Source organism: Oncorhynchus gorbuscha, linkage group LG19 (genome assembly GCF_021184085.1).
Source record: "Oncorhynchus gorbuscha isolate QuinsamMale2020 ecotype Even-year linkage group LG19, OgorEven_v1.0, whole genome shotgun sequence".
Classification (NCBI taxonomy): Eukaryota; Metazoa; Chordata; class Actinopteri; order Salmoniformes; family Salmonidae; genus Oncorhynchus; species Oncorhynchus gorbuscha.
In genome coordinates, this window is record NC_060191.1 from 5732152 (window position 1) to 5748379 (window position 16228).

A 16228-nucleotide genomic window follows, 5' to 3' on the forward strand; every position below is an offset into this window, starting at 1 on the left:
CTCTCTCTCTCTCTGTCTTACTCTCCCTCACTCTCGTTATCACTCTCCTTCGTTCTATGACCCTCTCTCCTAGTTTCTGTAGACCAGGGCTGCCCAACCATCTTGCTGGAGATCTACTGTCCTGTAGATTTTCAGTCCAACCCTAATTTAGCATAGCATAGAAGTGCTTTTTTAAAACAAGGGTTTTCCACCTCCGAGCCTCAACCTGAGGTGCCGTGAACAGTGACCACATTCTGACAACACCATGGAATATAGTTGTGGGAGCAGTAGTGGCAGAGACTGGCCTCACGTTAGTTCAGCACCACGGAGAGACCCCTCACAGCTTCACACACTGTCTAACACAGGTTTTTTCCAGAGGGTGTGCAGATTTTTGTTCCAGTCCTTCAGTAACACATCTGATTCAGATCATTGCCTAGACTGAAGATCAGAATTAGGTTATTATTTGAAACAGATGTGTGAGTGATACGATGGAGCGAAAACCCTGCACACCCTGAAGCTCTAGAGAACCCCTTGAAGCAGTGGTGGTGCTGTCCATGGTGCTGAAATGGGTGTTGAGAGTTCTGAACTGGACCGTAAGAGCGCTGTCCATGGTGCTGCTGGACAGTGAGAGTTCTGTCCATGGTGCTGCTGGTCAATGAGGGTGCTGTCCAAGGATCCTGAACTTGACAGTGAGGGTGCTGTCCATGGTGTTGAAGTGGACTGTGAGGGTGCTGTCCATGGAGCTGAACCGGTCAGTGGGAGTGCTGTCCATGACGCTGAACTGGACAGTGCGGGTGCTGTCCATGGTGCTGAACTGGACAATGAGAGTGCTGTCCATGGAGCAGAAACTGGACAATGAGAGTGCTGTCCATGGAGCAGAAACTGGACAATGAGAGTGCTGTCCATGGTGCTGAACTGGACAATGAGGGTGCTGTCAAGGAATCCTGATCTGGACAGTGAGGGTGCTGTCCAAGTATCCTGAACTGGACAGTGTGGGTGCTGTCCAATGTGCTGAACAGGACAATGAAGGGGCTGTCCATGGTGCTGAACTGGACATTGGGAGTGCTGTCCATGGTGCTGAACTGGAACTTAATTGCAACGTAAAGCATTTTACTTCACCAATGTTATGGCTTTAATACTTTCATCAGAGTGTTCTCTTTTCATAGAATACATCAGAATACATCATGGTCCCTAAGGTGACTCCAGGTCACCTTAGGGACCATGCAGATAGATACACAAAATTCAAGTAAATGACATTTTAAAAATGTGATTTATCCCAGAGGGGCGATTACTTCTACAATACTTCTAATCTAGTGAAGGGCCATATGTGAGCACTGTCAAACACCTTCCAGTTGGCAGGACAGCATAGTGACATCACTGTGGCTGTGACTTGAAGTCAACTGGCACTTCTGGAGTGTCATGCTAACATCTGGCGCTGACTGGCAGAGAGGACATGGGACTGCCAAGTTTAGATGAGTCCTATCACCTCTATTTTTGGATATCATAATTTCCATTAAACCTCTTGTAACTACCCATCCCGGATCCGGGAGCATAATCATCAACTGACACGAATTAGCATAACGCAACGGACAAAAATATTACTAGAAAATATTAATATTCATGAAATCATAAGTGAAATATATTGAAACACAGCTTAGCCTTTTGTTAATCACCCTGTCATCTCAGATTTTGAAAATATGCTTTACAGCCAAAGCAAGACAAGCATTTGGGTAAGTATATCGATAGCCTAGCATAGCATTATGCCTAGCTAGCCGCAGGCAACCTGGTCACGAAAATCAGAAAAGCAATCAAATTAAATCGTTTACCTTTGATGAGCTTCGGATGTTTTCACTCACAAGACTCCCAGTTAGATAGCAAATGTTCCTTTTTTCCAAAAATATTATTTTTGTAGTCGAAATAACTCAGTTCTTCACGTTTGGCTGAGAATTAGACTGGAAATTACGGTCACGACAATGCCGAAAAATATTCAAAATTAGCTCCATAATATCGACAGAAACATGGCAAACGTTGTTTATTATCAATCCTCAAGGTGTTTTTCAAATATCTCTTTGATAATATATCAACCGGGACAGATGGCTTCTTAGTAGGAAAGAGAGAAACAATGGCCGCATTTGTCCTTTACACACAAAACACTCTGAGACTCCAGCTGACCACTGACGCAATGTTGACGTTCAGGCTCATTTTCAAAATAAAAGCCTGAAACTATATATTATGACACTAGACACATTAGGGAAGCAATAGAAAAAGGAATCTGGTTAATATCTCATTCACTGCTCAATAGGGACGCATAGGAACGCAGAGGATCTAAATAAGAGTCACTTCCTGATTGGATTTTTCTCAGGCTTTCGCCTGCAATATCAGTTATGTTCAAATCAAATCAAATGTATTTATATAGCCCTTCGTACATCAGCTTATATCTCAAAGTGCTGTACAGAAACCCAGCCTAAAACCCCAAGCAGCATGCAATGCAGGTGTAGAAGCATGGTGGCTAGGAAAAACTCCCTAGAAAGGCCAAAACCTAGGAAGAAACCTAGAGAGGAACCAGGCTATGTGGGGTGGCCAGTCCTCTTCTGGCTGTGTCGGGTGGAGATTATAACAGAACATGGCCAAGATGTTCAAATGTTCATAAATGACCAGCATGGTCGAATAATAATAAGGCAGAATAGTTGAAACTGGAGCAGCAGCACGGCCAGGTGGACTGGGGACAGCAAGGGTCATCATGTCAGTTAGTCCTGGGGCATGGTCCTAGGGCTCAGGTCCTCCGAGAGAGAAAAAGAAAGAGAGAAGGAGAGAATTAGAGAACGCACACTAAGATTCACACAGGACAGCGAATAGCACAGGAGAAGTACTCCAGATATAACAAACTGACCCTAGCCCCCCCGACACATAAACTACTGCAGCATAAATACTGGACGCTGAGACAGGAGGGGTCAGGAGACACTGTGGCCCCATCCGAGGACACCCCCGGACAGGGCCAAACAGGAAGGATATAACCCCACCCACAGCCCCCACACCACTAGAGGGATATCTTCAACCATCCTGAGACAAGGCTGAGTATAGCCCACAAAGATCTCCACCATGGCACACTCCAGGGGGGGGGGGGGGGGGGGGTGCCAGCCCAGACAGGATGACCACATCAGTGAATCAACCCACTCAGGTGACGCACCCCTTACAGGGACGGCATGAGAGAGCCCCAGTAAGCCAGTGACTCAGCCCCTGTAATAGGGTTAGAGGCAGAGAATCCCAGTGGAAAGAGGGGAACTGACCAGACAGAGACAGCAAGGGCGGTTCATTGCTCCAGAGCCTTTCTGTTCACCTTCCCACTCCTGGGCCAGACTACACTCAATCATATGACCCACTGAAGAGAGGAGTCTTCAGTAAAGACTTAAAGGTTGAGACCGAGTTTGCGTCTCTGACATGGTTAGGCAGACCGTTCCATAAAAATGTAGCTCTATAGGAGAAAGCCCTGCCTCCAGCTGTTGGCTTAGAAATTCTAGGGACAATTCGTAGGCCTGCGTCTTGTGACCGTAGCATACGTGTAGGTATGTACGGCAGGACCAAATCAGAGAGATAGGTAGGAGCAAGCCCATGTAATGCTTTGTAGGTTAGCAGTAAAACCTTGAAATCAGCCCTTGCTTTGACAGGAAGCCAGTGTAGAGAGGCTTGCACTGGAATAATATGATCACATTTTTTGGTTATAGTCAGGATTCTAGCAGCCGTATTTAGCACCAACTGAAGTTGATTTAGTGCTTTATCCAGGTAGCCGGAAAGTAGAGCATTGCAGTAGTCTAACCTAGAAGTGACAAAAGCATGGATTAATTTTTCTGCATCATTTTTGGACAGAAAGTTTCTGATTTTTGCAATGTTACGTAGATGGAAAAAAGCTGTCCTTGAAATGGTCTTGATATGTTCTTCAAAAGAGAGATCAGGGTCCAGAGTAATGCCGAGGTCCTTCACAGTTTTATTTGAGACGACTGTACAACCATTAAGATTAATTGTCAGATTCAACAGAAGATCTCTTTGTTTCTTGGGACCTAGAACAAGCATCTCTGTTTTGTCCGAGTTTAAAAGTAGAAAGTTTGCAGCCATCCACTTCCTTATGTCTGAAACACATGCTTCTAGCAAGGGCAATTTTGGGGCTTCACCATGTTTCATTGAAATGTACAGCTGTGTGTCATCCGCATAGCAGTGAAAGTTAACATTATGTTTTCGAATAACATCCCCAAGAGGTAAAATATATAGTGAAAACAATAGTGGTCCTAAAACGGAACCTTGAGGAACACCGAAATTTACAGTTGATTTGTCAGAGGACAAACCATTCACAGAGACAAACTGATATCTTTCCGACATATAAGATTTAAACCAGGCCAGAACTTGTCCGTGTAGACCAATTTGGGTTTCCAATCTCTCCAAAAGAATGTGGTGATCGATGGTATCAAAAGCAGCACTAAGGTCTAGGAGCACGAGGACAGATGCAGAGCCTCGGTCCGATTCCATTAAAATGGAATTTACCACCTTCACAAGTGCCGTCTCAGTGCTATGATGGGGTTTAAAACCAAACTGAGGCATTTCATATACATTGTTTGTCTTCAGGAAGGCAGTAAGTTGCTGCGCAACAGCTTTTTCTAAAAAAAATAGAGAGGAATGGAAGATTCGATATAGGCCGATAGTTTTTTATATTTTCTGGGTCAAGGTTTGGCTTTTTCAAGAGAGGCTTTATTACTGCCACTTTTAGTGAGTTTGGTACACATCCGGTGGGTAGAGAGCCGTTTATTATGTTCAACATAGGAGGGCCAAGCACAGGAAGCAGCTCTTTCAGTAGTTTAGTTGGAATAGGGTTCAGTATGCAGCTTGAAGGTTTAGAGGCCATGATTATTTTCATCATTGTGTCAAGAGATATAGTACTAAAACACTTGAGCGTCTCTCTTGATCCTAGGTCCTGGGAGAGTTGTGCAGACTCAGGACAACTGAGCTTTGAAGGAATACGCAGATTTAAAGAGGAGTCCGTAATTTGCTTTCTAATAATTATAATCTTTTCCTCAAAGAAGTTCATGAATTTATCACTGCTAAAGTGAAAGTCATCCTCTCTTGGGGAATGCTGCTTTTTAGTTAGCTTTGCGACAGTATCAAAAAGGAATTTCGGATTGTTCTTATTTTCCTCAATTAAGTTAGAAAAATAGGATGATCGAGCAGCAGTGAGGGCTCTTCCGTACTGCACGGTACTGTCTTTCCAAGCTAGTCGGAAGACTTCCAGTTTGGTGTGGCGCCATTTCCGTTCCAATTTTCTGGAAGCTTGCTTCAGAGCTGTACCAGGGAGCTAGTTTCTTCTGAGAAATGTTTTTAGTTTTTAGGGGTGTAACTGCATCTAGGGTATTGCGCAAGGTTAAATTGAGTTCCTCAGTTAGGTGGTTAACTGATTTTTGCCTCTGGCGTCCTTGGGTAGACAGAGGGAGTCTGGAAGGACATCAAGGAATCTTTATGTTGTCTGTGAATTTATAGCACGACTTTTGATGTTCCTTGGTTGGGGTCTGAGCAGATTATTTGTTGCAATTGCAAACGTAATAAAATAGTGGTCCGATAGTCCAGGATTATGAGGAAAAACATTAAGATCCACAACATTTATTCCATGGGACAAAACTAGGTCCAGCGTATGACTGTGACAGTGAGTGGGTCCAGAGTCATGTTGGACAAAACCCACTGAGTCGATGATGGCTCCAAAAGCCTTTTGGAGTGGGTCTGTGGACTTTTCCATGTGAATATTAAAGTCACCAAAGATTAGAATATTATCTGCTATGACTACAAGGTCCGATATGAATTCAGGGAACTCAGTGAGTAACGCTGTATATGGCCCAGGAGGCCTGTAAACAGTAGCTATAAAAAGTGATTGAGTAGGCTGCATAGATTTCATGACTAGAAGCTCAAAAGACGAAAACGTCATTTATTTTTTGTAAATTGAAATTTGCTATCGTAAATGTTAGCAACACCTCCGCCTTTGCGGGATGCACGGGGGATATGGTCACTAGTGTAGCCAGGAGGTGAGGCCTCATTTAACACAGTAAATTCATCAGGCTTAAGCCATGTTTCAGTCAGAACAATCACATCAAGATTATGATCAGTGATTAGTTCATTGACTATAATTGCCTTTGAAGTAAGGGATCTAACATTAAGTAGCCCTATTTTGAGATGTGAGGTATCATGATCTCTTTCAATAATGACAGGAATGGAGGTGGTCTTTATCCTAGTGAGATTGCTAAGGCGAACACCACCATGTTTAGTTTTGCCCAACCTAGGTCGAGGCACAGACACGGTCACAATGGTGATAGCTGAGCTGACTACACTGACTGTGCTAGTGGCAGACTCCACTATGCTGGCAGGCTGGCAAACAGCCTGCTGCCTTCCCTGCACCCTATTTCATTGTGGAGCTAGAGGAGTTAGAGCCATGTCTATGTTGGTAGATAAGATGAGTGCGCCCATCCAGCTAGGATGGAGTCCGTCACTCCTCAGCAGGTCAGGCTTGGTCCTGTTTGTGGGTGAGTCCCAGAAATAGGGCCAATTATCTACAAATTCTATCTTTTGGGAGGGGCAGAAAACAGTTTTCAACCAGCGATTGAGTTGTGAGACTCTGCTGTAGAGCTCATCACTCCCCCTAACTGGGAGGGGGCCAGAGACAATTACTCGATGCCGACACATCTTTCTAGCTGATTTACACGCATAAGCTATGTTGCGCTTGGTGATCTCTGACTGTTTCATCCTAACATCGTTGGTGCCGACGTGGATAACAATATCTCTATACTCTCTACACTCGCCAGTTTTAGCTTTAGCCAGCACCATCTTCAGATTAGACTTAACGTCGGTAGCCCTGCCCCCTGGTAAACAGTGTATGATCGCTGGATGATTCGTTTTAAGTCTAATACTGCGGGTAATGGAGTCGCCAATGACTAGAGTTTTCAATTTGTCAGAGCTAATGGTTATACTCACAGACAATATTTTTACAGTTTTGGAAACTTTAGAGTGTTTTCTATCCTAAGCTGTCAATTATATGCATATTCTAGCATCTTGTCCTGACAAAATAGCCCGTTTACTTAGGGAACGTTATTTTTCCAAAAATGAAAATAGTGCCCCCTAGATTCAAGAGGTTTTAAGTTATCCCCTCTGTGAATCTGAGGTGTCTGGTTCACAGTAAGTAGTAGTTTCCACCATATAGCGTCTACCTATCCAGGCCTATCACATCAGTGAGGGGGAGTGAGGGAAAAGAGTGTCTGCTGAATGACTGAAATGTAAATGTCAGTGAGTGAGGGCAGCAGGGAGGGGACAGCTTTTAGAAATACTGCAGAGTTGTGCTGAATCTTCACTGACCACTCCTTCTGTGTATTTCTTCCATTCATTCTTCATATCTGATTTCTTGTCTTGATTACTCCCTTACTTTTTTTGGACCTCTCCTCCTCCTCTCCTGTATGTCTCTCTTCTAGTCACTCCTCCTCTCCTCTAATCATATCTCTCCTCCTCCTCTCCTGTATGTCTCTCTACTAGTCACTCCTCCTATCCTGTATGTCTCTCTTCTAGTCACTCCTCCTCTCCTATAATCATATCTCTCCTCCTCCTCTCCTGTATGTCTCTCTTCTAGTCACTCCTCCTATCCTGTATGTCTCTCTTCTAGTCACTCCTCCTCTCCTCTAATCATATCTCTCCTCCTCTCCTGTGTGTCTCTCTTCTAGTCACTCCTCCTATCCTGTATGTCTCTCTTCTAGTCACTCCTCCTCTCCTCTAATCATATCTCTCCTCCTCCTCTCCTGTATGTCTCTCTTCTAGTCACTCCTCCTATCCTGTATGTCTCTCTTCTAGTCACTCCTCCTCTCCTCTAATCATATATCTCCTCCTCCTCTCCTTTATGTCTCTTTTCTTGTCACTCCTCCTATCCTGTATGTCTCTCTTCTAGTCACTCCTCCTCTCCTCTTATCATATCTCTCCTCCTCCTCTCCTGTATGTCTCTCATCTAGTCACTCCTCCTATCCTGTATGTCTCTCTTCTAGTCACTCCTCCTCTCCTCTAATCATATCTCTCCTCCTCCTCTCCTGTATGTCTCTCTTCTAGTCACTCCTCCTATCCTGTATGTCTCTCTTCTAGTCACTCCTCCTCTCCTCTAATCTTATCTATCCTCCTCCTCTCCTGTATGTCTCTCTTCTAGTCACTCCTCCTATCCTGTATGTCTCTCTTCTAGTCACTCCTCCTATCCTCTCATCATATCTCTCCTCCTCCTCTCCTGTATGTCTCTTTTCTTGTCACTCCTCCTCTCCTGTATGTCTCTCTTCTAGTCACTCCTCCTCTCCTCTAATCATATCTCTCCTCCTCCTCTCCTGTATGTCTCTCTTCTAGTCACTCCTCCTATCCTGTATGTCTCTCTTCTAGTCACTCCTCCTCTCCTCTAATCATATCTCTCCTCCTCCTCTCCTGTATGTCTCTCTTCTAGTCACTCCTCCTATCCTGTATGTCTCTCTTATAGTCACTCCTCCTCTCCTCTAATCATATCTCTCCTCCTCCTCTCCTGTATGTCTCTCTTCTAGTCACTCCTCCTATCCTGTATGTCTCTCTTATAGTCACTCCTCCTCTCCTCTAATCATATATCTCCTCCTCCTCTCCTTTATGTCTCTTTTCTTGTCACTCCTCCTATCCTGTATGTCTCTCTTCTAGTCACTCCTCCTCTCCTCTTATCATATCTCTCCTCCTCCTCTCCTGTATGTCTCTCATCTAGTCACTCCTCCTATCCTGTATGTCTCTCTTATAGTCACTCCTCCTCTCCTCTAATCTTATCTCTCCTCCTCCTCTCCTGTATGTCTCTCTTCTAGTCACTCCTCCTATCCTGTATGTCTCTCTTCTAGTCACTCCTCCTATCCTCTCATCATATCTCTCCTCCTCCTCTCCTGTATGTCTCTTTTCTTGTCACTCCTCCTCTCCTGTATGTCTCTCTTCTAGTCACTCCTCCTCTCCTCTAATCATATCTCTCCTCCTCCTCTCCTGTATGTCTCTCTTCTAGTCACTCCTCCTATCCTGTATGTCTCTCTTCTAGTCACTCCTCCTCTCCTCTAATCATATCTCTCCTCCTCCTCTCCTGTATGTCTCTCTTCTAGTCACTCCTCCTATCCTGTATGTCTCTCTTATAGTCACTCCTCCTCTCCTCTAATCATATCTCTCCTCCTCCTCTCCTGTATGTCTCTCTTCTAGTCACTCCTCCTATCCTGTATGTCTCTCTTATAGTCACTCCTCCTCTCCTCTAATCATATATCTCCTCCTCCTCTCCTTTATGTCTCTTTTCTTGTCACTCCTCCTATCCTGTATGTCTCTCTTATAGTCACTCCTCCTCTCCTCTAATCTTATCTCTCCTCCTCCTCTCCTGTATGTCTCTCTTCTAGTCACTCCTCCTATCCTGTATGTCTCTCTTCTAGTCACTCCTCCTATCCTGTATGTCTCTCTTATAGTCACTCCTCCTCTCCTCTAATCTTATCTCTCCTCCTCCTCTCCTGTATGTCTCTCTTCTAGTCACTCCTCCTATCCTGTATGTCTCTCTTCTAGTCACTCCTCCTATCCTCTCATCATATCTCTCCTCCTCCTCTCCTGTATGTCTCTTTTCTTGTCACTCCTCCTCTCCTGTATGTCTCTCTTCTAGTCACTCCTCCTCTCCTCTAATCATATCTCTCCTCCTCCTCTCCTGTATGTCTCTCTTCTAGTCACTCCTCCTATCCTGTATGTCTCTCTTATAGTCACTCCTCCTCTCCTCTAATCATATCTCTCCTCCTCCTCTCCTGTATGTCTCTCTTCTAGTCACTCCTCCTATCCTGTATGTCTCTCTTCTAGTCACTCCTCCTCTCCTGTATGTCTCTTTTCTTGTCACTCCTCCTCTCCTGTATGTCTATTTTCTAGTCACTCCTATCTTCTCATCATATCTCTCCTCCCCTCCTCCTCTCCTGTATGTCTCTCTTCTAGTCACTCCTCCTCTCCTCTCTGTCTCTTCAAGTCACACCTCCTATCCTCTCATAATATCTCTCCTCCTCCTCTCCTGTATGTCTCTCTTCTAGTCACTCATCCTCTCCTCTAATCATATCTCTCCTCCTCCTCTCCTGTATGTCTCTTTTCTTGTCACTCCTCCTCTCCTGTATGTCTCTTTTCTTGTCACTCCTCCTCTCCTGTATGTCTCTTTTCTTGTCACTCCTCCTCTCCTGTATGTCTCTTTTCTTGTCACTCCTCCTCTCCTGTATGTCTCTTTTCTTGTCACTCCTCCTCTCCTGTATGTCTATTTTCTAGTCACTCCTATCTTCTCATCATATCTCTCCTCCCCTCCTCCTCTCCTGTATGTCTCTCTTCTAGTCACACCTCCTCTCCTCTCTGTCTCTTCAAGTCACTCCTCCTATCCTCTCATAATATCTCTCCCCCTCCTCTCCTCTCTGCCTCTCTTCTAGTCACTCCTCCTGTCCTCTCATCATATCTCTCCTCCTCCTCTCCTCTCTTATCATATCTCTCCTCCTCCTCTCCTCTCTGTCTCTCTTCTAGTCACTCCTCCTATCCTATCTCATCATATCTCTCCTCTCCTCTCCTCTCCTCTCCTCTCCTCTCCTCTCCTCTCCTCTCCTCTCCTCTCCTCTCCTCTCCTCTCCTCTCCTCTCCTCTCCTCTCCTCTCCTCTCCTCTCCTCTCCTCTCCTCTCCTCTCCTCTCCGTCTCTCTTCTAGTCACCCCTCCTCTCCTCTCTGTCTCTCTTCTAGTCACTCCTCCTATTCTCTCGGTCTCTCTTCTAGTCACTCCTCCTATTCTCTCGGTCTCTCTTCTAGTCACTCCTCCTATTCTCTCTGTCTCTCTTCTAGTCACTCCTCCTATTCTCTCGGTCTCTCTTATAGTCACTCCTCCTATTCTCTCGGTCTCTCTTCTAGTCACTCCTCCTATTCTCTCGGTCTCTCTTCTAGTCACTCCTCCTATTCTCTCTGTCTCTCTTCTAGTCACTCCTCCTATTCTCTCTGCCTCTCTTCTAGTCACTCCTCCTATTCTCTCTGTCTCACTTCTAGTCACTCCTCCTTTTCTCTCTGTCTCTCTTCTAGCTATTCCCCCTCCTCTTTCTATATCTCTGTCTTTAGTCCGTTCTGCTCCCCCTCCTCTTCTTTCCATGTCTCTGGCTTTAGTCAGATCTATTCTGCTCTGTATCTGTGAATTAATGTCTCTGACTGGTCCTCCTTGTCTAGCCCCAGATTCTGTACTGTCATGTCTCCCCCCCCCTCCCCACACACACACACACACACAATGTCGCCCCCCAGGCCCATACATCTCCACTCAGCTCTGGGGGCTCCGCTGAGTCACCACACAGACTGGAGAGACAACACAGGGAGAGAAACATGACCAGGTGAAAATGGTGGAGGAGGGAAGGAGAGAGCGAAGGACACTGAGGAATGAAACGGGAAGGAGGAGGAAGGGGAAAACATTGGGAAGAGGGTGAAAATGAAGATGTGAGGGAGACAGAAGTAATGGGAAGACGTGAAGAGAAGGAAAGAAACAGAGGGAAGGAGAAAGAAGGAAAGAAACAGAGGGAAGGAGAAAGGAAGAAAGAAACAGAGGGAAGGAGAAAGAAGGAAAGAAACAGAGGGAAGGAGAAAGAAGGAAAGAAACAGAGGGAAGGAGAAAGGAAGAAAGAAACAGAGGGAAGGAGAAAGAAGGAAAGAAACAGAGGGAAGGAGAAAGAAGGAAAGAAACAGAGGGAAGGAGAAAGAAGGAAAGAAACAGAGGGAAGGAGAAAGGAAGAAAGAAACAGAGGGAAGGAGAAAGAAGGAAAGAAACAGAGGGAAGGAGAAAGAAGGAAAGAAACAGAGGGAAGGAGAAAGAAGGAAAGAAACAGAGGGAAGGAGAAAGGAAGAAAGAAACAGAGGGAAGGAGAAAGAAGGAAAGAAACAGAGGGAAGGAGAAAGAAGGAAAGAAACAGAGGGAAGGAGAAAGAAGGAAAGAAACAGAGGGAAGGAGAAAGGAAGAAAGAAACAGAGGGAAGGAGAAAGAAGGAAAGAAACAGAGGGAAGGAGAAAGAAGGAAAGAAACAGAGGGAAGGAGAAAGAAGGAAAGAAACAGAGGGAAGGAAAAAGGAAGAAACACAATGACATGTTGAAATACAAGGAGATGGAGAGAATGAGAAGGATATCCAATTAGGAGGGAGACAGTCTCTGAGCAACACCATTTCATCAGTATGTTAAAGTAATTATCACCTAATAATCCACAACACCATTTCATCAGTATGTTAAAGTAATTATCACCTAATAACCACAACACCATTTCATCAGTATGTTAAAGTAATTATCACCTAATAATCCACAACACCATTTCATCAGTATTTTAAAGTAATTATCACCTAATAATCCACAACACCATTTCATCAGTATGTTAAAGTAATTATCACTTAATAATCCACAACAGCAAATCAGTAGTATAAATAGCATATGCATGTAGAGTTTTGCTAGCCGTTTCCATAGTTATCCTCCATTCACTGTCTGTCTGTCTTCCTTCCTGACATTGTCTTTTTATCTGTTTCCCTCCGTTGAATCTGTCTCTCTCTCCACCCTATTCTTAATTCCCATCTCCCAGCTCTTTAAATCCCTCTCCGCCTGCCTGCCTCCATCCCTTCCAATCCTCCAATCCCTCGCTCACAAAGCCAGGCTCCATTCACTCTTCCCTCTCCATTCATCCATCCTTCCCTCTACTTTCATCCCTCCTTCCCTCTCCATTCATCCCTCCTTCCCTCTACTTTCATCCCTCCTTCCCTCTACATTCATCTCTCCTTCCCTCTACATTCATCCCTCCTTCCCTCTACATTCATCCCTCCTTCCCTCTCCATTCATCCCCCCTTCCCTCTAATTTCATCTCTCATTCCCTCTACTTTCATCCCTCCTTCCCTCTACTTTCATCCCTCCTTCCCTCTACATTCATCCCTCCTTCCCTCTACATTCATCCCTCCTTCCCTCTATTTTCATCCCTCCTTCCCTCTACTTTCATCCCTCCTTCCCTCTACATTCATCCCTCCTTCCCCCTACATTCATCCCTCCTTCCCTCTACTTTCATCCCTCCTTCCCTCTACTTTCATCCCTCCTTCCCTCTACTTCATCCCTCCATCCCTCTCCATTCATCCCTCTTTCCCTCTACTTTCATCCCTCCTTCCCTCTACTTTCATCCCTCCTTCCCTCTCCATTCATCCCTCCTTCCCTCTACATTAATTCCTCCTTCCCTCTACAATCATCCCTCCTTCCCTCTACTTTCATCCCTCCTTCCCTCTCCATTCGCTCCATTCACTGCACAATAAGCACATCCAAAAGAAATGCCTTCTCTCCCAGCATGCTTTTCCAGTGGGATGTCACTCTGGGTAGAAGCTGCCCATAGCCACAGGTCTAGAATCAGCTTCCCCTCTCCACATCCTATCCTTAACCATTAGTGTGATAAATGAGAAACTGAGCATAGACCGGGAGCTCATCTCAGACAAAGACAGTTACTCTGAAACAGCATTGAGGACCACTGACCAAATGACTCTTCAGGGTGATGTGAGGACACAATGGACAACAGCAGTGTACAAGAGCAGTGGACAGGCTCCATTCACTCTTCCCTCTCCATTCATCCCTCCTCTCCTTCATCCCTCCGATTGTGTCGCAAATGGGTGATGAATGAACACACAGGGTGAATTACCACACACACACCCAGCGTGCTGACTGGGGAGAGAGGATATGCAGTGCAGTGTTGGCCAGTCAACAAGCACTAAGGCCTGGAAAGTTCATGTCGGAATCACAATGGAACCTTTGTGTGTGCTTGTTGATGATCCTCAACTTGGCCCTCATCTCTCTGCCCTTTGACCTTTTCTGTGATTGGTTCCCAAATGCATGTGTTGTAACTCCTCTTTAGCGACAAAATGACTTATTTGTGTGACCTTGCAAAAAAGCGCATGTTAAATTTGCAGTTTCAATGTGAGAGCTGTTTTCACATGTATTAAATGTAGAGTTCACATGTTAACACCATCTTTTCACATGTGCCTCACAAAACTTTTACATGTGAAAATCTCACTTTCTCATGTGGAATCAAATGTAAAAAATCTAACTTTCATTTGGTATGATACTGTAATTAAATAAAACGTCTCTCTCTTTCCTGCAGGTTTCCCTATAGTTGGTTACTTTACCCTGGCATTTGCTGTCACTGCCTTTTTTCAAGTGTTGGCACATTCCAGCATCATGTTACCCTGCATCCCACTGCTGGTTTGCCTCTGAAACTAAGCAGGGTCGTTTCTGGTTGGTCCCCAAATGGGAGCCCAGACGGGTGTAGCAAAAAGCCGGATTAGTGATTTAGCGAGATCTGTCAAAACCAGAATTTGTGCAATCTCGGAATTTCCGCCTCCAGAAAGAGAGCTTGAAAGAGAGCCTTATCATCAGATTCTTGTTTTTCACTATGGCCTGTCTCCTTGGAAAATCCACTTGACATCGAAGCCTGCATTGTTCGCCGTACTTTACAAAGGGAACACATTTTTGGACCTCAAATATATCCTTTAGATCATTCAGAAAAATCTATTTTTGAACGTTATCGTTTTTCCGCACAATCATTCATATATCTAAAAAATTGACTCAACCCATATATAGCAAATGTAACCCAACGCGGTTTCGCGTTGACTGCTAGGTCAACTATGTGTATTGCTTAGAGATTGTCTTGCCACTGGAAATGTCCTGTACAATGTGGGCGATGCTGAACAATATGGCAAGGCAACGGTGTGTAAAGCCGGAAGAAGTCTGCCTCTCATTGAATATGGTTTTTTTAATGTCTGTGTTGCATTCCCTGGCCATCAAGTTGTCCAAATAATCAAGGAGAACTTTTACAGAATGCAGGTACAATAGGCTGCGATCAGTTGACTGCCAGCGATGCTTTGCTAATCTCTTGAGAGGAGATATTGGATGGAAAAGGACCGAGAGACTGGGCAGGCACCGTGTTATGCTGCGGTGCGCGGAGTCTCCAGTACACGTGCATAGCCCGGTGTGGTACATACCAGCTCCGTGTATTGGCCGGGCTAGAGTAAGCATCGAGCCAAGTGTCATGAAGCCAGCTCTACGCATCTGGTCTCCAGTGCGTGTCCTTGGACCGGCTTACATGGCACCAACCTTGCGCTCGGTGTCTCCGGTTCGCCTGCATAGCCCAGTGCGAGTATTCAAACAGCTAAGGTTGGGCAGGCTTGGTGCTCAAGAGCTCCAGTGCGCCTGCACGGTCCGGTCTATCCAGTACCACCTCCACGCATCAGCCCTCTGGTGGCAGCTCCCCGCACCAGGCTTCCTGTGCGTGTCCTCGGCCCAGTACCACCAGTGCCACCACCACGCACCAGGCCTTCAGTGCACTTCACCTGTCCAGTGCTGCCAGAGCCTTCCTCCTCTCCAGCGCTGCCGGAGTCTCCCGCCTGTCTAGCGCTGCCAGAGCCTTCCTCCTCTCCAGCGCTGCCGGAGTCTCCCGCCTGTCTAGCGCTGCCAGAGCCTTCCTCCTCTCCAGCGCTGCCGGAGTCTCCCGCCTGTCTAGCGCTGCCAGAGCCTTCCTCCTCTCCAGCGCTGCCGGAGTCTCCTGCCTGTTCAGCGCTGCCAGAGCTGCCAGTCTGCATGGAGCAGCCAGAGCTGCCAGTCTGCATGGAGCAGCCAGAGCTGCCAGTCTGCATGGAGCAGCCAGAGCTGCCAGTCTGCATGGATCAGCCAGAGCTGCCAGTCTGCATGGAGCAGCCAGAGCTGCCAGTCTGCATGGAGCAGCCAGAGCTGCCAGTCTGCATGGAGCAGCCAGAGCTGCCATTTTGCATGGAGCAGCCAGAGCTGCCAGTCTGCATGGAGCAGCCAGTCTGCATGGAGCAGCCAGATCCGCCAGTCAGCCAGGATCTTCCAGATCCGCCTGTCAGCCAGGATCCGCCAGTCAGCCAGGATCTTCCAGGGTCCGCCTGTCAGCCAGGATCCGCCAGTCAGCCAGGATCTTCCAGGGTCCGCCTGTCAGCCAGGATCCGCCAGTCAGCCAGGATCTTCCAGATCCGCCTGTCAGCCAGGATCCGCCAGTCAGCCAGGATCTTCCAGGGTCCGCCTGTCAGCCAGGATCCGCCAGTCAGCCAGGATCTTCCAGATCCGCCATTCAGCCAGGATCAGTTAGATCCGCCATTCAGCCAGGATCCGCCATTCAGCCAGGATCCGCCATTCAGCCAGGAACCGCCAGTCAGCCAGG

General features: G+C 46.2%; 1 protein-coding gene across 1 annotated transcript in view; it reads left to right on the plus strand.

The window, feature by feature from the left end:
• The window catches only part of LOC124004696 (voltage-dependent calcium channel gamma-7 subunit-like), a 36751-nt gene that overhangs the window by 942 nt on the left and 19581 nt on the right, over positions 1-16228 (plus strand). The window lies entirely within an intron of this gene.